Here is a 25,399-nt window from a genome sequence, read left to right as displayed (position 1 = left end):
AAAAAAAGAGGTCAACTATCAAATTCTCTTCCACTAGTAGTTAGGATCGCGCTGTTTGTAAAGACTTGGAGGAGTTTGAAATCGTGAGAAAACAACGAAATGATGTGACAATATCATCTCAAATACAGAGATAAATTGGAATTGAAGTACGAATCCCAGTCCAGTACCAATATTTTCAAAATCTCAAGGTCTCTTTAAATAAGAAATGAAAGTTCTGTGACTATACGGGATGACTGGTTCATTTACTAAAATAACATTACTGGTGTAAGGAAACATACTACAGACAGAGTTTCTGACAGCCAAAACTAATCCACCTTTGTCCCAGTCGTTAGAGAATGGACATGTTTAATGCTGATTTGGAAACATGGCACAGTGATCCATTCCTTATTTGGCGTTACTGGAGGTGAAGAGGGTACGTTAGAGGCTGTTAAAAAGTGGTACTCCCAGTGGGAATCGAACCCATACCTTAACATTACAAGCTAGCATCAGTCGAACCAAGCACCGAATATCACATGTGTTAGCATAATGTTTTTGTCATAATGGGGTACGCAGCACGTGGTAAGAGAGGTGTTGACTTCCACTCGAGCTGTTGTGGTGTAGTAGCCAACGTCATACAGTTTGAACACAAAGCCATGATACCAAACTCATCCTTCCCCTTTCTTTTTTTTTCAACCATGTTTCGTATGTTTGGTAGGAGTATTGGTCTGACAGAAGGTCAGAGACAGTTCATCCATTTTATAACTTGCCAGTAATAGAAATTCTTGTGGAAACGTGTTTGTGAACGTTCGAAAATGGTTCAAATGGCTCTGAGCACTATGGGACTTAACATCTGAAACCATCAGTCCCCTAGAACTTTGAACTACTTAAACCTAACCAACCTAAGGACATCATACACATCCATACCCAAGGCAGCATTCGAACCTGCGACTGTAGCGGTCGCGCGGTTCCAGACTGAAGGGCCTAGAACCACTCTGCCACAGCGGGCGGCTGTGAAAGTTCTCCTGGGTATACGCCGTGGTAAGTTCAGTTTCAGAGCCATAAGCTAGCGGGCTCTTAATACAGACTGGCGTCCATGCATTGGGCATAGATCCTATGATCTCCAATCGACTTTTCTGCACTCGAATTAGCAAGTATAGCATTATGTAATGTTGGATATGATATAATACCATGGTTCACGTCCTATTTGGCCATTTTGTATGGTATGTTGTTATTAGCCAGCAGAGCAACATCCTTTGATTGGTATACCAGAGATACCCTACTTTCGCTGTTGGTACAAGGGTTTTCAATCTGGATGAAACCAATACCTCAATTGTACCATATAGGCTTCCAAAGGTAGTGGCACAAAAGGGAAGTAAACAGATTTCTCAAGCTACTAGTGGGGAATGTGGTGTCTTAGTGACCACCTGTTGCAAAATCAGTGCAGGTGGTACTTTCCTGCCCCCAGCAATGATATTTCATAGAGTACATTTTAAACAACATATGATAAGTAATGCACCAACAGGCACCCTGGGGTTAGCAACAAAGACTGGTAGGATGAATAGCGAATTTTTTGTCGATGTCATGAAACATTTCATCCACAAATCCAGAAGCAGCAAAGACAATCTTGAGCTTCTAATTTTAGACAATCATGAAAGCCATCTGTCAACTGATGTAATAGATGTAGCAAAAGCCAATCGGGTGATTATGCTAACTATACACCTTCATACCTCAAACAAACTGCAGTCTCTAGATGTAGGAGTGTTCTCTTCATTCAAGGGAACTTATTACTCAGCATTAAATTCAAAACTCCTACACAGGAAAGGCACTCCTCTCACTATTTATGATGTAGCTGCATGTGTCAAAATTGCTCATGACAGATCAATGACACCCACTAACATATATTTGGCTTTTAAGAAATGTGGAATATTTACATTTGATGAAGACATATTCACTGACGAAGACTTTATTGTCAGCGAAGTAACAGACAGGGTCGTGGAGGTAAACAGGACAACTTCAGATGTTAATTCTCTCCATCATATCAAGGATGCACAATCTGCAGGACAAGCCTCAGTCGATGTCAGCCTGTCAGAAAATCTGCAGCAAGCAGGACCATCTGCAGTACTTAACACCCAATTACCTTTTCCTAATGGAGTTTCTCCTGAAATAATTCTAGGGCATCCAAAAGTAGAGAACAGAAAGAAGAACAATAAACGTAAGAGAGGACGAAGTTTAATTGCAACTGAGACAGCGGAGAAAGATTTGTGCAAACTACAAAGCATCCAAATAAAAAGGTCAACCAGAAGCTTTATGAGCAGGAATCAGATGAATACGTTAGTGAGGCGCATTGTGAAGAGAGTGAAGGCAACGTGGATGGGTCTGGCGAATCTGAGTACAACTTTGAAGACTTGGACAAATTACCAGACACAGATAATTTCTTTTTGACCAAATTTGAACTGAAAAACAAGACACCAATTTTCTATATGGGGAAGATTTTGAAACCGAAGGATGACACAGGAGACTATCAGGTATCATTTTTGAGAAAAGTGAAAAAGTGGGATGGAAGTTTTATTTTCCTCAGGTAAGGGATGAAGCTTTTGTTCCAGCTAGCAACATACTTTACGTGTTCCCACGACCTGATTCTGATGGTGTGACAAAGAGACAAAAATCATATTTCAAATTTGGAATCAGCTTTCAGTCAATTGATGTTCGGTAATTCCATCATAAGTTACATGATTGTGTGCCTACAAATTTAATTATATGATTCACACGTGGAATATATGTAAACATTGTGTTTAAAGTACATTTACACTTACTTTGTATGCTAAATAGGTTCTTTCAAGGAACCTGTTTAAAGTGTGTCCCACATGTGGTGCACAATGAACCATTTACCAAATTTTCTTCAAAGGCATGCAAAAAAAAAAAAAACAATTAATGACAATGCAATCATATAAGGCCGTTTGATACTTCAATGTTTAAACTGTAACATCTGTAAATCACAATTCTGTAATAAAATTATTGGATGAGTAACAGAGTGAAATATTTTTTATGGTTCAATGTGCCCCACTCTCCCCTACGTTTGGTTTGAACTATCTGTCGATGTTTTGGAGTATTTCATTAGCTGTCTTTTCGATCTGAGGAGTGTGCAATTTTTTATTAATATATTTGTATTACCTGCAAAAAGAACACACTTTACATTTTCTGACGTCAGAAGATGTAAAGTGTGTTCTTTTTGCAGGTTGAACAACTCATTCTCTTCCACATAAGAACAACTACGTATATATTCTGAAATATAAAATTTTAGGATGTCTTACACTCAAAATTAACGCTCTAATACAATATGCCGAATATAAATTCATTTTGCTGTATTGCACTTAAATTAAATGTATGCTTTTGACGTTTTCCACATCCAAGAGACTAAATTCATACAATGTAAATTGTCAAAGGGTGAGTAATTCTTATCAGTGGATAGAACGTTAGATCATGGAGATAGGATAAATGTTGGGGTTCGATAAGTGTTTTCTGCGGATCGACCAGAGTACATTATTGTACTCGCTTTTCAACAACGCTGTTCATCTAAGTGAATAACCTCCTAATTAGATATAGATGGCTCAAAATAAATGAATAAAATAGCACAGTCGTACTAAAAGAGGGTACAAATGTGACAGGAGAGTACGCAAATGAAACTATAGCGACCAATGATTCATGTAACGTTAGTTATAAGAACGGTAACGATTAATACATTTAATTTTACAATTACTTAGACTTCTTGTAGTTCTTACGAAATCACGTGATCGGAGGAGCTTGTATTTACATGATAAGCTAAGAATTCCACTTATATCTGTGTTTTATCTGTGCGTATTGTGCACTTATGTATTGTTGCCTGGTCCTGCCATATGTTGGTTCTGTCGCTCAAACATTTATGTTAATGATCGCAGTGCCCTCGTGTCACAGGAAGGTCTATGGAACGAGTATTGTACATGCATAGGATAAACACGCGAGAACTTGTTGCTTGGGTATTGGCTACACTGAAGTGGGCGTGTGCGACACATTCTGAGAACATGTGTTTTGATTCATCAGGAAGAAGCGTAGGGCAATATTGCCACGGAGTGTTGACATTTGTGTTGTGTGTGCGTATTGTGTTTTACACCAATCTTGCCAAAGGTATGTGTGACAAAGCCTTCTGTGATGCGAAAGAGATTATTAACTCGCTCTGTTCTTTGTTAAGAACTTACGCAGATTGACATTCAGAACGAAACCGCGAAACTTGAACGTAATTGTTATGTACGTTCCGCGCAGGCTTATCAGATATTTTTTTATTGCTTCAGTAAATCTTGAGAAATCGTTCTTCTGTGTCCATTTAGTGTGCTGCATTATTCGTGAATTAAATTTTAAGAATCTCCCTTTACATTTTTTATCGTGCTTCAGAAATTATATGCATTTGTGATAGTTGGGAATAAAAATGTCAAAAGTCTGTCACGTTTCTGAGGAACAGAAGTATTTGCTCAGTAAACACTCTTTATTTAAATGATGTTCCAAAATTATGCTTTTTGTCTCAAAGAATTTCAGCTTTTCGTTTTCGATCCTGAAAATAAACTTAAAAAATATGTAGCTCTCTTTCTATTCCAATAACCGTTTCATTGTAAGTTTACAGCAATGTAATGCAATTGTTACATTTACAAATTTCACTCAGAATAATTAATCTGCAGAGAGCTGCGAGAAATTGGCTAGCATTTATGTTACAAAATGAGTCTGCAGTGTTGGTTAACGAACAATGCACCCTGCATGTGTACAATTTTTATACCCAAATATTAATTAGTGATTAATTTCTGACACCAACAGCAAACTATAAAACATGAGACATATCACCTACAGCAGATAAAATTGTATGAGAAACTGAGACAACACTTATTACTTTTTTTTTAATGAGAGGTTCAGTGTCTTTCTGTGTTAATGTGAAATTATTACTACTTGGTTGCTAGAAAATAATTTTATGTTTCTCTTTGATCATGTTAGATTACTTTTTCAAACTGATAGCATTCTTATTCATAACGTAGTTTTCAAATAAATTATTTTTAATGAGTCATTTCACTCTTATTTAACTGAAAACTAACACTTGAAAGACATAAATAAGGTTCACTACATCTAGAATATGCTCATCAATTTGAATTAGCCACACATGATAACTTGTCTTATACTGATAAAGTTGGTTTTCTAAATAATTTCAAGTTTTTGGTTCATATCGACGTCTGTACTGTGCAAACCACTGTGAGGTGCTTGGCAGATGGGACATCCAACTGTACAAGTTAGAGTGACACATTGAGTAAAAACTATTTTCCTTGTATACATCTGTTTGTAATAGTTCTGAAACAAGAGTAGTTTTAATAAATATTAACCCATGCATTTGTTGTTGATTATAGCTCAGAGATGCATAGTATGCCACTCTCAATTCTTTTCAGCAGAGATTTTACTTGTTTTGCTTCCCGGAATATGATTTAAAAAAGTAATAAATAAAAAGTGGTCCACAAAGATTATGTGATAGTAACGTGAATGCTTCATACATACAGACTGTTTTTAAATAAAAGTGAAGCACACTCGGTTTGTGAGTTGTGCAGTAGATACAATCTGTTTGAACTGTGCCCCTATCTCAGATGTGAAGTCCCACAGTGCTTAGAGCCATTTGAACTGTGCCCTTGAGGTACAAATGAAATTAGTGGTATTGTGTTTTGACGTCAACATCTTAGACGAAAGCACATATTTTTTTGTAGTGGGACTAAATTACTGTTTTTGTTTTGTTTTATGTATTACCGTAAATTCTGGCCAAAAGCTTGTACAGTTGACACGTTCCATATCCTGTGACACAATATCCTGTCACAATATGGATCACCGGAACTAGAGATAAATAAATAAGGGTAGTAAATTCTGTTCCCTAGAGGAAAAGCCTAGACTGGAAGCTGTAAAGTTGTACAAGAAAGCTACAGAAACAAAGAGTGTGAGGAAGGCGCAAGGGTGGGAAGGTAATAACCACGTCTCTCGCTTCCTATCACAATACTTTATTCATAATCAACTGTACAGCACGGGGTACAGATGGGAACTCATTCCCGGAAGTCAACCTACAAAGAACATCAATCGAAGATACTATACACGTATCATGTTTTGGCGTATCGATCCATGTGTCGACGCCACAAGTGAATAGAGAGACACAGTAAGGAAGGTGAGATTAAACATCAGCATTAGAATAACAGAGGAGTAGCCACCAAAAATCTTAAATGCTGGTGTTATTCAAAATTAGTAGTGAGGCAGGTAGCATTTGTTCAAGAGCAATCTTCAGAAATACAATATTGTAATGGAGTTACAGAAGTATAATGTAACAGGAAATGAAGGGTGTCAAGAAGGAAGGAGCCTTTTATTAAACTGCATGTAATGACTCACAAAGTACCTTCCATCATACAACCCGTACTTCTTCTTTCATATATTAATGATCTTTTAATATATCATATTGAGAAGTTCTTTTCTTTTTCTCATGATAGAGACATTGCAGTAAATAGCAAATCATCATTGGTATTCTCATAGACATGACCTCATAAACGATTCATGTGTAACTAAAGAAAGCATGAAATCCACCAAACAGTTCGAGAACATATGCAAAATGTATGAAAATGCTCAATTTCTACCTATTAATTACCTACAGAGATGCAGTTAAACAGAAAGGGAAAGAGACTTCTCAGCTCTAAAATTATGGAGACATTGATGGCAACAGTAGAACCAAGATTAACATGCCAACCACAAGTAATAGTACAACAACCACCACCAACTACCACAGTGAAACCATCAAAAACCACAGCAACAAAAAAACCAACTGTCAATATCACAAACAAAACCACCATCATCTGCTGATACAGCACAGCCCTCACAAGCGGCAGAAAAACCAGCATCGTCTGAAGCAAGACAATCCTCATCAGTTGTGGCAGGAACTGCAGATGTAGCATCATCTTAATCACCAGCAGAACCACCATCATCAGAGACAACAACAGAACCACTATCACAAGTGGTGGCAGCATCAACATTGCCAGAATCAGGGCTATCATCATCACATGAAGAAGCAACAACAGAAGAACCAACAATATCAACAGAAAAAAACAACAGTGGAAGAATCAATAGGTGCCACTCATAACAAGAGAAAAGCTTCACCACCATGCCATCTTAAAGGATTTTTTGGTAGAAACTGGGAGGAAAAAGCATTAAGATAAGTAATTAAAAAAGGTTGTGTCTTACCAGATTAGAGCAGTTAATTTTGATGACATCACATCTAGAATAGCAAATAATAATCTTATTGTGCATTTGAATATTGGAGGTTTATCAAGTAATCTGGTCAGTAAGCTTCATGACTTAGAAATATTTCTATACAGAACAAAATGGTCTGTAAAGGTTATTTGCTTAAGTGAACATTGGCTTAGAGACGAAAATATAAATTTATTGAACAAACTTACAGATTATGAAGTAGCAGCTAGCTTCTGTAGAGACAATTGGTATGGTTCATGTATTCTGGTTCATTCATCAGTAAAATACCAAATTAAGCAAAATTTCAATATTTTAAATGAAGAATGCATATTTGAGAGTTGCTGCATAGAACTTAAGGACTATAACATGCTGATATTCAGCATATATTGTACCCCTGGTTACTCAATCTCGTGCACTTTTCTGGCCAAACTTGAAAATTTACTCCACCCACTCAAAACTGAAAAGTTATGTAAAAAATTGTTGTTTTACTGATTTTAGTATACATGTGAGAAAAAATGACAAATTTGCCCCTAAGATGAACGAGCTGGTGTCCACACAAATGACAAGAATAGCTGCTTCGTCGGCATCCTGATAACATTGCTAGTAACTTAAATTACAGAGTAACAGAAAAATGTATAGTAAGCTTAGGGATCTCAGACCACAGTGCTCTATTAGTGTCATTACCTTGTGTTAGCCCAAAGCACACAAATAAGAAAATCAGAAATTTCAGACACAAAAATATAGAAATGTTTGTCTATAAAATCAACCTCATCTCATTACCATTTACTGCTAAGTCCTTAGTAAACAACAATTTCAATAACTTTCTGGAGCTCTTTTTGATGGTGTTCAATGAATGTTTTTCTTTTATAACTACAAAACTGACACACCTAAGGAGGATTCGTGGATAACGAGGGGTATTTGGATTTCGAGCATGAGGAAAACAGAACTTCATATGGAGGCGAAAGTCAATAGAGACCCTGAATTCTTAAATTATGTAAGGCAATACAAGAAAGTCTTTAATAAAGGTGTCAGACAATCCAAAAAATTAGCAAACAATAATTACATTTCATAAGCTAAAAATAAGTGTAAAGCAATATGGACTATTGTAAAGAATGAAATAGGTATCGAAAGAAAGCAGACAATGGAAACTTGAACTGATGGTTGAAGGTGAGACTGTTTGGGACACTACACAAATCTGTGAAGCACTTTACAGCCACTTCATAAATTCATGTAAAACTGATGATGTATTTTCACTGCCAAACGTGTACCCTGTTTCCAGTTTATGTAACCACACTAAATTTTAATTCACCCATATATCCTATTCTGAAGTAGCTGATATCATAAAGTCCTTGAAGAATTTAAATTCTGTAGGCTGGGTTGAAATTCCTACAAAAATAATAAAGGCAGTCACCCACAGTATTGCACATTCTCTGTCCCTTATAATGAATAAATCTTTCAAGGGAGGATGTTTTACTGATAGACTGAAGTATGCTGAAATACGACCCATTTACAAAAAAGGCAGACACGATGAAGTGAGTAATTATCTACTTGTCCCATTGTCATCAATATTTTCCAAAATACTTGAAAGAGCTACATGTAACCAGATAGTTAACTATAGTGATCTGCATAGCATTATCCAGAACAATGAGCATGGTTTCCAAAGAGGACACTGCACTGTGCAAGCCATTAATGAACTTATTACAAAAATTATTGCTAGTCTGGATAAAAATATGAATGTATTGGGCATATTTTATGAGCTAAATAAAGCCTTTGACACAGTAGATCACAGACTACAAGCATATGGTTCTAGTGAAAATTCACTGAGATTGATGTTATTTTACCTATTAAACAGGAAACAAAGATCAGTAATAGAAGAAACTGTTAAGAGATTCTTCTCAAGTTGGAAAAAGATAGAACAAGGTGTGCCACAAGGATCTATTCTTGGGCCAATATTGTTCTTGTATTATAAAAATGACTTGCTGACTAACATAAATTCAGACACTATTCGCTATCCGGATGTCTCTACAGCAATAGTCTGTTACAAGAAAAGTGGAAATTTAGTTAATAATCTTCAGCAGTCTTTGGCTGAAATTGAAGCCTGGGTGAGAAATAATGATCTGAAATTAAATCTAACAAAGAATCAAATCATTCACTTTACCACGAAACAAGCTGTACAGGATATACTAGAAATACCATATGAGGACAATCACCTTGCCACCACAAACTGTACCAAATTTCTAGGTGTAATGCTGAGCAAGAATTTGTCATGGACAGACAACGTAGATGCCATGTGTCACTGTCTAAATAGTCTAATATTTGCAATGAATGTTATAAGCAGTATAATAGAAACACCAGTCAAAAAAGTTGTATATCCTGCATATTTTGTATCTGTGATTAGATATGGTATAATTTTTTTTTTGAGGATCAGAAAAAACAAACTTAATGAGTGTCTTTAATCTACAGAAAAAAATCATTAGAGCCATGGCAGGTGCAGAAAAGACAGTCGTGCAGACCTCTGTTCAAGGCCCTTGATCTTATGGCTGTTCCTGGCCTCTATAGCCATGAGACAATTAAGTTTATAATAGAGGAAAATATTCCACGTGGGGAAAATATATATAAAAACAAAGATGCTTTAACTTACCAAATGAGAAAGTGTTGGTATGTTGATAGACACAACAAAAAACACACAAACACACAAATTTAAAGCTTTCCCAACCCAAGGTTGCTTCATTAGGAAAGAGGGAAGTAGAGGGAACTTTAAGCGTCTCATTTCCTAATCTAATTCCTTCAGCATCACCCAACTTAATTCGACTACATTCCATTGTCCTTATTTTGCTTTTGTTGATGTTCATCTTATATCCTCCTTTCAAGACACTGTCCATTCCGTTCTACTGCTCTTCCAAGTCCTTTGCTGTCTCTGACAGAATTACGTCATTGGCAAACCTCAAAGTTTTTATTTCTTCTCCCTGTATTTTAATACCTACTCAATTTTTTGTGCTTGCTCAATATACTGATTGAATAACATCGGGGAGAGGCTAAAACCCTGTCGCACTCCCTTCCCAACCACTGCTTCTCTTTTATGCCCCTTGACTCTTACAACTGCCATCTGGTTTCTGTACAAATTGTAAATAGCCTTTCGCTCCCTGTATTTCACCACTGCCACCTGTAGAATTTGAAGAGAGTATTCCATTCAACATTGTCAAAAGCTTTCTCTAAGTCTACAAACGCTAGAAACATAGGTTTGCCTTTCCTTAATCTTTCTTGTAAGATAAGTCATAGGGTCAGTGTTGCCTCACATGTTCCAACATTTCTATGGAATCCAAACTGATCTTCTCAGAGGTTGGCTTCTACCAGTTTTTCCATTTGTCTGTAAATAATTCGCATTAATATTTTGCAGCTGTGACTTATTAAACTGATAGTTCGGTAATTTTCACATCTGTCAACACCTGCTTTCTTTGGGATTGGAATTATTATATTCTTCTTGAAGTCTGAAGGTATTTCTCCTATCTCATACATCATGCTTACTAGATGGTAGAGTTTTGTTAGGCCTGGCTCTCCCAAGGCTGTCAGTAGTTCTAATGGAATGTTGTCTATTCCTGGGGTCTTGTTTTAACTTACGTCCTTTAGTGCTTTGTCAACCTCTTCACACAGTATCACATGTCCCATTTCATCTTCATCTACATCCTCTTTTATTTTCAAAACATTGTCCTCAAGTTCATCGCCCTTGTATAGACACTCTATATAACCCTTCCACCTTTCTGCTTTCCCTTCTTTGCTTAGGACTGGGTTTCCATCTGAGCTCTTGATATTCATACAAGTGGTTCTTTTTTCTCCAAAGCTCTTTAATTTTCCTGTACGCTGTATCTGTCTTACCCCTAGTGAGATAAGCCTCTACATCCTTACATTTGTCCTCCAGCCATCCCTGCTTAGCCATTTTGCACTTCCTGTCAATCTCATTCTTGAGACGTTTGTATTCCTTTTTGACTGCTTCATTTACTGCATTTTTATATTTCCTTCTTTCATCTATTAAATTCAATATTTCTTCTGTTACCCAAGGGTTTCTACTAGCCCTCGTCTTCTTACCTACTTGATCCTCTGCTGCCTTCACTACTTCATCCCTCAGAGCTACCCATTCTCCTTCTACTGTACTTCTTTCCCCCACTGCTGTCAATTGTTCCCTTATGCTCTCCCTGAAACTCTGCACAACCTCTGGTTTAGTCAGTTTATCCAGGTCCCATCTCCTTAAATTCCCACCTTTTTGCAGTTTCTTCAATTTTAATCTGCGGTTCATAACCAACAGATTGTGGTCAGAGTCCACATCTGCCCCTGGAAATGTCTTACAATTTAAAACCTGGTCCATAAATCTCTGTCTTACCATTATATAATCTATCTGATACCTTTTAGTATCTACAGGATTCTTCCATGTATGCAACCTTCTTTTATGATTCGTGAACCAAGTGTTAGCTATGATTAAGTTATGCTGTGTGCAAAATTCTGCCAGACGGCTTCCTCTTTCATTTCTTACCCCCAATCCATATTCACCTACTATGTTTCTTCGTCTCCCTTTACCTACTCTCGAGTTCCTGTCACCCATGACTATTAAAATTTCGTCTCCCTTCACTACCTGAATAATTTCTTTTATCTCATCATACATTTCTTAAATTTCTTCATCTTGGACTACTGTAGTAGGTGTGGGCCTCGTGTCTATCTTGGCCACTATAATACATTCACTATGCTGTTTGTAGTAGCTTACCCGCACTCCTATTTTTTTATTCATTATTAAACCTACTCCTGCATTACCTTTATTTGATTTTGTATTTATAACCCTGTATTCACCTGACCAAAAGTCTTGTTCCTCCTGCCACCGAACTTCACTAATTCCCACAATATCTAACTTTAACCTATCCATTTCCCTTTTTAAATTTTCTAACCTACCTGCTCGATTAAGGGATCTGACATTCCACACTCCGATCCGTAGAATGCCAGTTTTCTTTCTCCTGATAACGACGTCCTCTTGAGTAGTCCCCGCCCGGAGATCCGAATGGGATACTATTTTACCCAAGAGGACGCCATCAACATTTAACCATACAGTAAAGCTGCATGCCCTCGGAAAAAATGACAGCTGTAGTTTCCCCTTGCTTTCAGACGTTTGCAGTACCACCACAGCAAGGTCGTTTTGCTTAGTGTTACAAGGCCAGATCAGTCAATCATCCAGACTGTTGCCCCTGCAACTACTGAAAAGGCTGCTGCCCCTCTTCAGGAACCACACATTTATCTGGCCTCTCAACAGATACCCCTCCGTTGTCGTTGCACCTACGGTACGGCTATCTGTATCGTTGAGGCACGCAAGTCTCCCCATCAACGGCAAGGTCCATGGTTCATGGGGGTGGGGGGTACTTATTCTTAATTTTACTTTATTTACAATATGATTATTTTTAAGTCTTTTGTGGTATTTAAAATTACAAAATACCTGTAATTATTCTGTATACTTACAATTAAAAAGTAGCTTTAAACTGACAAGGCACCTATGTCCCAATCATCTGATTGTATATGACATGTTATGTGACAATAAAGTTTCTATTCTATTCTGTAGTGAATTCCCATGGCAGGAGCATACACCAGAATTGCTGGAACCCCTTTTTGTAATGCAAATACTGTCAATCGTATTCTATATCTTGGGATAACTCATCAAGCCAAGTCAGTCGTCCAGGTCCTCAAATATGTAATACACATTGTATGTTGTGTAAATTCAAGAACATATTACAGAAGCTTGTTCAAAGAACTGGGTGTACCAACAGCTTATTCTCAGTATATTTATTCCTTAATTAAATTTGCCACGAGCTCGGTACACAGAAGCACTGCAAAGGTTAAGAACAGTCATAGTAAATGACATTGTCATTTTGACCCAGATAGACATTCTCCATTCAGGAACATGCATTTTCTGTAGTCTGCAAGCAGTCTTAAAATTTTGAGCTACTGCTAATAAAGAGCGTAAATGATTCAATAGTGGATGGCTTCTTTAACTCTATTGATCAATTTCTTACCAAATCCAGTTCATATGCTTATGTTTAACTACACTACCTAACATGAATTCTGTGCAAGATTTGATTGTATCATGCATTCAGTGCAGTAATGAAGTATTTGTATCCAAGTCTTCCTAACTGTTTTTGCTTTTGACTGTGCTCGTCTACAGTAGGCATGTATTTAAAGTGTGCGCTGTAGAATGTATGCACTTGTTTACATTTTTAAATATACTTTTCCACATCCTTGAATAGTGTATCACTTAGTATTCACAGAAAGACATTTGCATATCAGTTCCTTTGGAAATATATGTTATGTATTTTTGTTTTTCTCGTGCATTTCACATGCTTGAGCGTCTGCTTACTATGGGTCTATGAAACAAACTGCATATTTAATATAATATGACAACCAAAGGAAATCTGTTCAGCAGAAATTAAACTTGTGTCCTTGGCAACTGATCCTACATAATAAAAGACTTTTTGCGTAGTAGAAAATAGTCAAACATTGTCTGTAAATGTCTTATATGAAGCCAGTTATAAATTGTGATGTAGTATGTGTCACTGTAGTACATAAGACTCCATTCACATCACAATGCTTATCTGAACTAACACAGGTAATAGATATCAACCAGTTAAGGATACACAATAGGAGGGACAACAGTTAATTGATCAGGTGTCATTAGAAGCTAAATATTGCTTTTAACCGAAAGCAAAACAGTTAACTGAAGATGTGACTAAATATGCCACACTCATAGAGTAATAATGATTTCCAGTGCTTTCCTGGATATTTGTATCAGTAAATACAGATATACATTGTATATGTAGTTACAGTGAGTGAAGTGCAGTTTGCAATACTGGCTGTAAGTATTAACTACTAACATAATGATAAGAGTGGCACATATTTGGAATGAAGGTTGTGATGACATACTTACTCATAGTAATTTAGGATGAGATGTGTGTTATGTGGTGAGGTGATACTTTGGTTGTGAGTTGGAAAAGCAAGTGCTAGTTTGATTATGTGTTGACGAAGTACCGTATACTTTGGTTGAGAGTAGGCAAGGCCAGCAAATAGATGTCAGGAGCAGCTTGGCTACAGTTAATAAGCAATTCAAGTAGTGATTCAGGAGAGCTTGTTCTGAGGTTATGCACACATTATAGATGGCTGCTATGTTGATGAAATCTCAGTTCAAAACAGGTAAACTGCATTGATATTCCCTCTTCACTCAAGTGTATCTCTATGAAAGCAAAACTCAGCAACTTCAACAAAAATATGAAGGAGTAGGCATTTAGCAAGTTCTGTGAAGACATTGTAAGGTTAAAGAAAATATAAACTTCTAAAATCAGTTCTAAAATATTGGAGCAGATGAGACCTGGTCACATAAAACTACCAGCAGACATTGAGTATATATAAACAAGGGTGCCACAACTTTTAACACATTAGTTTGACTCATGGGAATCTCACAGAAATGTTGAGAAACTTGAAAGTAAGTAGAAGAAGCTTGAAGGTAGATGCCCATTATCCTGGAAAACAGTACTTACAATGTTTCAAGAACAGGAATTTTGAAGAATCTAGAGATAGTCTTCATCTGCTTACATATCACCATTGTAGGACCCTGAAGATAGGTTAGTCAGCTATAGTGCACATAAAGGTATTTAAGAAATCATTTTTGTGCACACCGTATATGACTGGAGCAAGAAGAAATCTGTGTGGTACCACACTAAGTACTCACTGCCATGCAATTCACAGTAGTTTGCAGAGTGCATTTATAGATGTAACTATGCAGGTGTGTTGTACTTTTCTTAACATTACTTGGAAAACACAGAAATTTAACAGATAATACAGATGTTGATACAAGCAAATGTCATATTCCAGTATCACCATGCTCCCCACCCCCCTGTCACCCCATAAGGCACTCGCTGTTCTTTTTTGCATATGCAGTAGGCAAACGTGAAGCCCCACATAAGCTTTGCAGTGTGGTATTCTTAATTTTCTGTATCACAGCTCTAACCTCCGATTATGTTTTTATACTTCCTGTTGTGGCATTTGTGGCTAGAATAGCCCCCCCCCCCCCTCCCCAGTCCTCCCCCCATGAACCATGGACCTTGCCGTTGGTGGGGAGGCTTGCGTGCCTCAGCGATACAGATGGCCGTACCGTAGGTGCAACCACAACGGAGGGGTATCTGTTGAGAGGCCAGACAAACGTGTGGTTCCTGAAGAGGGGCAGCAGCCTTTTCAGTAGTTGCAGGGGCAACAGTCTGGATGATTGACTGATCTGGCCTTGCAACATTAACCAAAACGGCCTTGCTGTGCTGGTACTGCGAACGGCTGAAAGCAAGGGGAAACTACAGCCGTAATTTTTCCCGAGGACATGCAGCTTTACTGTATGATTAAATGATGATGGCATCCTCTTGGGTAAAATATTCCGGAGGTAAAATAGTCCCCCATTCGGATCTCCGGGCGGGGACTACTCGGAGGATGTCGTTATCAGGAGAAAGAAAACTGGCGTTCTACAGATCGGAGCGTGGAATGTCAGATCCCTTAATCGGGCAGGTAGGTTAGAAAATTTAAAAAGGGAAATGGATAGGTTAAAGTTAGATATAGTGGGAATTAGTGAAGTTCGGTGGCAGGAGGAACAAGACTTCTGGTCAGGTGACTACAGGGTTATAAACACAAAATCAAATAGGGGTAATGCAGGAGTAGGTTTAATAATGAATAGGAAAATAGGAATGCGGGTAAGCTACTACAAACAGCATAGTGAACGCATTATTGTGGCCAAGATAGATATGAAGCCCACACCTACTACAGTAGTACAAGTTTATATGCCAACTAGCTCTGCAGATGATGAAGAAATTGAAGAAATGTATGATGAAATAAAAGAAATTATTCAGATAGTGAAGGGAGACGAAAATTTAATAGTAATGGGTGACTGGAATTCGAGTGTAGGAAAAGGGAGAGAAGGAAACATAGTAGGTGAATATGGATTGGGGCTAAGAAATGAAAGAGGAAGCCGCCTAGTAGAATTTTGCACAGAGCACAACTTAATCATAGCTAACACTTGGTTTAAGAATCATGAAAGAAGGTTGTATACGTGGAAGAACCCTGGAGATACTAAAAGGTATCAGATAGATTATATAATGGTAAGACAGAGATTTAGGAACCAGGTTTTAAGTTGTAAGACATTTCCAGGGGCAGATGTGGACTCTGACCACAATCTATTGGTTATGACCTGTAGATTAAAACTGAAGAAACTGCAAAAATGTGGGAAATTAAGGAGATGGGACCTGGATAAACTGAAAGAACCAGAGGTTGTACAGAGTTTCAGAGAGAGCATAAGGGAACAATTGACAGGAATAGGGGAAAGAAATACAGTAGAAGAAGAATGGGTAGCTCTGAGGGATGTAGTAGTGAAGGCAGCAGAGGATAAAGTAGGTAGAAAGACGAGGGCTGCTAGAAATCCTTGGGTAACAGAAGAAATATTGAATTTAATTGATGAAAGGAGAAAATATAAAAATGCAGTAAATGAAGCAGGCAAAAAGGAATACAAACGTCTCAAAAATGAGATTGACAGGAAGTGCAAAATGGCTAAACAGGGATGGCTAGAGGACAAATGTAAGGATGTAGGAACTTATCTCACTAGGGGTAAGATAGATACTGCCTACAGGAAAATTAAAGAGACCTTAGGAGAGAAGAGAACCACGTGTATGAATATCAAGAGCTCAGATGGCAGCCCAGTTCTAAGCAAAGAAGGGAAGGCAGAAAGGTGGAAGGAGTATATAGAAGGTTTATACAAGGGCGATGTACTTGAGGACAATATTATAGAAATAGAAGAGGATGTAGATGAAGACGAAATGGGAGATACGATACTGCGTGAAGAGTTTGACAGAGCACTGAAAGACCTGAGTGGAAACAAGGCCCCCGGAGTAGACAACATTCCATTAGAACTACTGACGGCCTTGGGAGAGCCAGTCATGACAAAACTCTACCAGCTGGTGAGCAAGATGTATGAGACAGGCGAAATACCCTCAGACTTCAAGAAGAATATAATAATTCCAATCCCAAAGAAAGCAGGTGCTGACAGATGTGAAAATTACCGAACTATCAGTTTAATAAGCCACGGCTGCAAAATACTAACGCGAATTCTTTACAGACGAATGGAAAAACTGGTAGATGCAGACCTCGGGGAAGATCAGTTTGGATTCCGTCGAAATGTTGGAACACGTGAGGCAATACTGACCTTACGACTTATCTTAGAAGAAAGATTAAGAAAAGGCAAACCTACGTTTCTAGCATTTGTAGACTTAGAGAAAGCTTTTGACAATGTTGACTGGAATACTCTTTTTCAAATTCTAAAGGTGGCAGGGGTAAAATACAGGGAGCGAAAGGCTATTTACAATTTGTACAGAAACCAGATGGCAGACATAAAAGTCGAGGGGCATGAAAGGGAAGCAGTGGTTGGGAAAGGAGTGAGACAGGGTTGTAGCCTCTCCCCGATGTTATTCAATCTGTATATTGAGCAAGCAGTAAAGGAAACAAAAGAAAAATTTGGAGTAGGTATTAAAATTCATGGAGACGAAGTAAAAACTTTGAGGTTCGCCGATGACATTGTAATTCTGTCAGAGACGGCAAAGGACTTGGAAGAGCAGTTGAACGGAATGGACAGTGTCTTGAAAGGAGGATATAAGATGAACATCAACAAAAGCAAAACGAGGATAATGGAATGTAGTCCAATTAAATCGGGTGATGCTGAGGGAATTAGATTAGGAAATGAGACACTTAAAGTAGTAAAGGAGTTTTGCTATTTAGGAAGTAAAATAACTGATGATGGTCGAAGTAGAGAGGATATAAAATGTAGACTGGCAATGGCAAGGAAAGCGTTTCTGAAGAAGAGAAATTTGTTAACATCGAATATAGATTTATGTATCAGGAAGTCGTTTCTGAAAGTATTTGTTTGGAGTGTAGCCATGTATGGAAGTGAAACATGGACGATAACTAGTTTGGACAAGAAGAGAATAGAAGCTTTCGAAATGTGGTGCTACAGAAGAATACTGAAGATAAAGTGGATAGATCACGTAACTAATGAGGAGGTATTGAATAGGATTGGGGAGAAGAGAAGTTTGTGGCACAACTTGACTAGAAGAAGGGATCAGTTGGTAGGACATGTTTTGAGGCATCAAGGGATCACAAATTTAGCATTGGAGGGCAGCGTGGAGGGTAAAAATCGTAGAGGGAGACCGAGAGATGAGTACACTAAGCAGATTCAGAAGGATGTAGGTTGCAGTAGGTACTGGGAGATGAAGCAGCTTGCACAGGATAGAGTAGCATGGAGAGCTGCATCAAACCAGTCTCAGGACTGAAGACAACAACAACAACAACAACCTCCCCAGTAACTCCTGCGTGTCCTAAGGGATGACCTGTTGCTAGGGGAGCAGTCTCATTGACAGCTCGGCTATTATCCAGACAACCCTTTCTCCACCCCATCCTCATCATTCCAGGCTTACTCACTTAAGAGACCTTCTTAGAATTTGCTCTCCCCTTTGCTTGCTGTTCGGTGAAGGATGCCCTTACATGTTGCATAATCAGTCCACTTTGTGCAAATATATAGGGGATGATCAATAAGTTTCCATTTGAGGGTGTTGCTGCAGCGTATATGCATCTCAGAATCACTCCGATGCAGGTACATAGCCACAAATGCAGAAACATGAGCTATAGTGATGCTATTAGCAAATGTGTCCAAACAGTTGCGACTGCTGTTATTTTTTTTCTTCGCTGACATAGGACAAACATCGGTAGACATTCCACCAGAAAATGAATGCATGTGGGGAAGCATGTCTTGGTAAACACCATCATTGATGGATGGTGCACCAAGTTCTCTGTGGGTTGCAATTTGACACAAGATTCTAGGTGATATGGAAACCAGCCTCATCCATTACAGACAACAAGTGGGCAGCTGGTGATGCAATTAGGGCAGACCAGCGCATAACCATTCATATGGTAAACAAAGGGTCTTGGCATCAGCTTCCTTAGCATGCAACTCATTATCCAGAAGGAGTTAGGCCACCGTAAGGTCTCCAACCAGTGGATACAAGGGTGTTGAATATCAAACAAAAAGCAAACTGGATGGCTACTTATATATAGCACTTGCTCTCTTTCAATGCTTAAGGGAACACGTTCTTTGAGTGCAGTGTTGCAGGTGATAGAAGCTCGTGCCATAATTGGAAACTGGAGTCAAAAGTGTCGATGATGCAGTGGTGTCATCCATCATCCCAAATAGTTCAAGAGCCACCCATCTGCCCACTCTGTCGTTTGACTTATGGGACCGATTGCTTATTAATTTCAAGGAACCTGGTGTCTCCATCACCAGGGAATGGTATAGTGCAATGCTGGAGAAGTTACGGCATGCAGTTCAGGCAAAACTGACGTGGGCACCACTGCTTCATGATAACACACTTCCCAATATCCCAGAGTTCATAATGCAGAAGTTACACCAACTGAAGTGGAGACACTTGAGCACCTGCCCTATGAACCTAATCTCTCCTATGTGGTTGTCGTGCCTTCAGTCCCATGAAACAGGGCCTGAAGGGTTGACAGTTCTGTCATACGAGGATTTTCAGCAAACAGTTGTGGACTTCTACACACAGCAGGACATGATGTTTTACCAAATGGGTATCTTCAACCTAGTGTGTCAGTGGGATGATTGCCTCATTGTTCACGGCAATTTTGTGTGATTGGTGTACCAATTCTGGACTGAACAGCCTTCAAGTAGAAATTATTTGATCACCCCCTTATACGATAATGCATCTCTCATTGGAATTGTTTTTATGTTCACACATGAAATCCAGTGTGATAGAAAATTCATTTTAGATTCGTAAATGGGGATGAGGAAGAGGGAGTGTCATCATGTATGTCCACAGCTGTAGCCCCCCGCCTCAACAATGCAAGGATCACAATTTTGATGCCTGACTGCCAAACTCCATCTGTATATAGAGGAGTAGGTGCTTGTCAATCCAGGATTATGGGAAATGACTACTATTTCAGGTAACCTTTGCAGTGGTGGATTGGTGCTCATGAGGAGACCTTCTAATCGATGTGAGTGGCTTCAGCATGGATGACGCACAGTGAAACATATCAAGCTCACCCTTGCTAGTGGCCATGGTAATGTCACCATCTCAGCAGGAAAGAAACAGAATTTCAGTGCAGGGACTGATAACACTATAACATTCTAATTTTTAGTCATGCAGTGAGGCAGGAGCCAGGCAACAAGAAAAGGTGGTAGACAGTCCACCCAGTTATTGAACACTCCGGAACTGATGGAGAATCTTCTGCTACAACACAGTTATTATTTTTTGTGAAAATCTTGAGGATAAGTTCTGAGAAGTAGCTGCAATAGAGAAAAATGAGAAATGAAATTCTCTTCACTGAAACTCTTGACTGAAATGCTGAACAATTGCAGGCACTTTAGGTCCACAACAAGCTTGGAGATGTATCAGTCACCATTGCTCCTCATAACAAGGCCAACGTCGTTCAGGGTCTTATCTTCCACGGAGACCAAATTTTACAAACAGAGATAGAGCTGCACAGTAGTTCATATGAGATTTGGACACACGTCCTCCCACTGTACAATGGACATATCTGTGGGGCTTTCGGAATATCCTCACATAGGACAGACCTTGTGATCAACCCCATACTTATGTAAACCATCTTCCTTCTACTGTGTCCTATATTTAACAGTAAAAAGAGCACAAAATGCTGCACCAGTTTCCTCATCAAGACGCCAGGAAAATAATTAACGACTTTATCCTTCCAACAAGGCATCAAACTTTGCGAACATAGTGGTAAAATCTACATCCAAAACCACAAAGATGACAAGTTCTCAAATAACTCCAACTCCCAGTCCTAGTCACATGTGAAAGCACGTTGTCCAGTTGAGGGCTCCCATAGACTCCAGACCAGTAGCACTAGTGGTAATCACCACACTCGCAGCAAGACACACCTTGTTTCCCTTTGGCATCACCAGAGAGGAGAACACCTGGAAAGGACCCTCCCAAAACAAAAGAGGTTGTAATAAAGCTTGATCACCTTCATCTCCAAAGGCGAGAGAGGAAAATCCTCACAGAAGCAGAGACCTCCCAAGCACAAACAGAAAAAATCAAAAGTGAAACCTGATTTGATATTTTCCGTTAGCTTGCTCATATGATTTTCCTTCACGCTAGAGAGATAGTGGCATTATCGCAATCCTTAAGCCAGGCAAAAACCTAACTTCCAACAACAGGTTCTGATTGGTTAGACTCGCCTACATGCTCTGCAAACTACTTGAAAAGATGGCAGCCCAATGATAATGCTGGTTTCTTGGATCATGGAGCCTTTTGTCCTCCTAGCAATGTGGTTTCCGAGATGGCCGATCCATAATTAATAGTTTGATTAGGTTGGAAACTAATCTGACAAACTTTTTCTAAACACTACCCCATAAGAAATATGACACTGATTTGCACCATCACATTTTTACTCATCCTCCACAGCTGGCGCTCTCCCTGCTCCCTACCAATTTTTATTTTTCAATTTTTATCCATTGATTGTTTCACATTGGTGTTGGTATTTCACTGAATTCCTCAGTAGTCCAAGAGATGTTGTCCCTCAGGGTTCCATCTGAATATTAGACTCTTTCTTATTATTGTCAGTGTGCTTATCTGAGGCATGATTATTACTAGTTGAATACATTTACCAATGGGTCATTAGCCTCATTTGTACCAGTAGTTACCGCCACACTATATGTTGAAAACTTTTGCATTTGGTGTAGCTACCAATCTCCAGCCTTGGTAGAATGCCAGGAGCCATCCAAAGGACCTTCACTTGGACACTTTCTCATGGCTTTCAGTTTTCTCCCACAAAAATGCTTGTCATGACCCAGAACTTGTATTAGGTATCCAGAACTTGTACCTTTTTATGCAATCTCAATTTTTTGGGCTCGCTTTTGATAAAAAGTTGACATTTCTGCCACGTATGTGCCAGCTTAAATCAAGCTGCATGTGGAAGCCTGCCACTGGCTGCTTCCTTGCCCATTTCTCGTGGGCTCAAGCTATTCTACTTCATTCTATAATCTGGTCTTGTCTTGACTGGACTATAGTTACCAGTTTCACAGCTCATCGGCACCTTCAGCTTGGAAATCATAGTATCCAGTACTTAATTATGAATTAGGTCTGGCCTCTTGTGCCTTCTGGATTAATTTTGTAGGCAGTCTTGTCACTGAAGTGGAAGTCTTACTATTCAGTGCTAATGGCACCAACTCCTGCTCACTTATGCGATCACCATACGACAGTGTCCTAATCTTTGGGGTTATCAAATTCTTTTTTCATTTAGGGGGTGTCAACATCCTGACACTCACCCTTCAGGGGGCTCATGGTTCTTTTTTTGTGTGTGTGTGCATGGTGCACATGGGCCCTGAGTTATTGCAGCCCATTCTGTTTTTCTGGACTGCATTCCCTCAACTGCGCCCCTCTTCCCCATGCTCGCTCCTTCCCTTGTCCTTCCCTTGCCTTGGCTATCCATCTGGTTGCCTGTATTCCTTGCGGTTTTGTTCCTCTTTCCTGTTTTCTTTCATCCTTTTTGGCTTTTTTGTCTCCCCTTGGGGTTTGACCTCCACTTCTAAATTTTCTGTCTTCGGTGTGAACCATTTGCATTTGGGGAAGAACTCTCTCTCTCTCTAGCATCTACAGCACGGATTCCTCTCTCCTCCCTTCTTTCCCGTTCTCCTTCCTCATGGTAACCCCCCTCCGACCCACTAGATCACCAGCACGCGTAGCCAATACATATATTGGTGCTGTTATGTACCCATCTGGCTGAGTCGTCTGACAACACAGGGATCACACTACTGATACGTGAGCTGTTGCTTTCCCATGTATGCCAAGGAGTGCTTGTCATCCTGAAGAATCAGAATTGCTGGCAACAAACACCATGCCAGATGGCTGTTGCTGTGGCTGGGTGGCACCCAAGGGGAGAGCCCCTGATTGGAATGGGTGTTATCAGAGCAGATGCTTGGCACATGAAAAGTGTCACGCTGCAAAAATATGCCCATTCTCAAATGGACATCTCTTTGAGTGGTAAAGAATCATTGAATGCTGCTTCATATGACCCTGCAGCCTTTCCTTCCCTTCACCCCTACTGTCACTCCCCTCTTGCCTCACTCCTCACTCCTTCCCCCTTCCCTTTCCCCTTCCCACACTCTGGGAGGAGGGCCAGGCAGTCATTCCTTGCCTTGATGGCTTTATATTTATAGTAGGCTGGTTGTCATAATGTTCTGACTGATCAGTGTATTATGTTTTACTGTGAATAATTGTTGGGTAAGCATAGATTCAAGCATGTGTGCTTTGAGTAAACACAAGGGAAATGATTTTTTTATAGGCATGGTTCTAGAACATATATCAAAACAGTGGACTAAAAACCTTGCTGATAAAATGAGAAAAGTTGTACATTGTGATAGCTTATAAGAACAAAAATGGAAATAGCAGAGCCATGTTTCTTATAGTAACTTGTAAATTCTACCTACACTTGAGGCATGAAGTTCCCAATCCTCCAGACCTATCTGCGAACTAGATCGTAGATTGGCTTGATGCCATGATTAAGAAGTGGGAAGTCAAACCAGTTGTACCAATGCATTTAATTAAACTATAGCAAGTAGAGCAAGAAATATCTCGACTGTATTAGAGAAAAAAAATCTGAGATTTAAGTGGGAACAAGTAATGTTACTTATTCCCATAAGATATTAACAAGGACTGCCCAGTGCAAACCAGTGTAAATATAATCTATGTAAAATGGAGATGTTCTAGGATGATACGAAAGTGAAATTTGGGACAAATTTCTTGAAGAAAGGAGGATTTTTGTGCAGCAGTTGCAGCTCCCAGGTGCACATAAATTTTAAAGTTATTACTTGGTGCAGATGTCGGAGAATTGGATCTTGTTCATACTGTGTGTCTCAGTGGATATCTGGGGCACTCAAAGAGCGTGAGTGATGCAGAAGGCAGGGTGCTGCTCATAAAACATTTCCACACCAAGCTGAACCATAATCAGTGAGTGTAAACATGTAGTACGTCAACACCCAGTGTGTTATTCTGTGCCATGCAATAATAATAATAAAAATAATAATTTCATGTGACTTACTGGCATTGTGCAAGTCCTTCAAGTGGACACCACTTCAGTGACTTGCTTGCCCCTAACCTGCTCCAGTTATCCAGCCAGGGAAAGGAAACCTACAGTTTAATGTGGAATCCAAACAACATGTCATGGCAAATCCTCACATTATTGAAAGGTGAAGACTAGGTTAAAGCACAGGCTGAAGAACCATGGTCCAACGAGGATTTGATCCTGCGACCTCCTGGTTTCCAGTCAATAGCTTTACTACCAGACCACCTGGTCCGAGACCTTGTAATGTGGAGCCATAACATGTAAACTCTGAGCTCAGCTGCTCTATGGCATCCCAGTCTGACAAAAAGTGTGGAGGCAAGGGGAACTGACAATAATTGAATTACCACAATGAAGACAAAGCAATAATGAGAGAAAATAACTGCATCACCAGGCTTTGAGGTCCAACTTAAATATTACCATTCCAGAAGACTCAAGTCTCAGTGCCTGTTCATCCCATCTGCATCTCAGATTCCAACAGAATGACAGTCTTGCTAATTCCAGGATAACTTGTTTGGCAAATTGCTATCTGATGCCTGCTGCCGAGAGGAGACTTTGCATCCAAGATCACAACCATCCAGCTGTAGTGGAACTTAGCTGCTGTAAGCTGTGACTGCTTTTGGATCAATTCCCTGGCTTTTAAACAATGTAGATAGGCATGGGCATTCTGGTGAAGAACTGTAGCAAGTGATTGTATACAACCGCCTACATCTGGTATCGCCTCCCTCTCTGTAGGTAGTATCACCTCCTTGGCTGTATACTGGACTTCTGCATTCATGACAGCCACCATCCATGTTATGCTGTTGGCATATGCTTAAGCATATGTCCGTTTTCGAGAGCACTGGGGTGGTCCACATGAGTTATTGGCAAGCCACTGCAGGCTTGTGCCTACAGGCTTCTGTTTCAGATGCTAGCACTTCTCCTCTGGGTCCTGACATGTTGTAGTTGC

At 39.3% G+C, this 25,399-nt stretch overlaps 1 protein-coding gene across 1 annotated transcript in view; it reads left to right on the top strand.

Moving 5' to 3' along the window:
* The first annotated feature begins 3,831 nt into the window (after positions 1 to 3,831).
* Positions 3,832 to 25,399, top strand: part of LOC126356066 (copine-8-like) — a 193,129-nt gene continuing 171,561 nt past the window's right edge. The window contains exon 1 of the mRNA XM_050006765.1: positions 3,832 to 4,140. The gene's annotated coding sequence lies outside the window, so the exon portion shown is untranslated. The remainder of the gene's footprint in view (positions 4,141 to 25,399) is intronic.

Source organism: Schistocerca gregaria, chromosome 3 (genome assembly GCF_023897955.1).
Source record: "Schistocerca gregaria isolate iqSchGreg1 chromosome 3, iqSchGreg1.2, whole genome shotgun sequence".
In the NCBI taxonomy this organism is placed as follows: Eukaryota; Metazoa; Arthropoda; class Insecta; order Orthoptera; family Acrididae; genus Schistocerca; species Schistocerca gregaria.
Note: the sequence above shows the minus strand (reverse complement) of the source record. Positions and strands in the feature narration are given on the sequence as shown.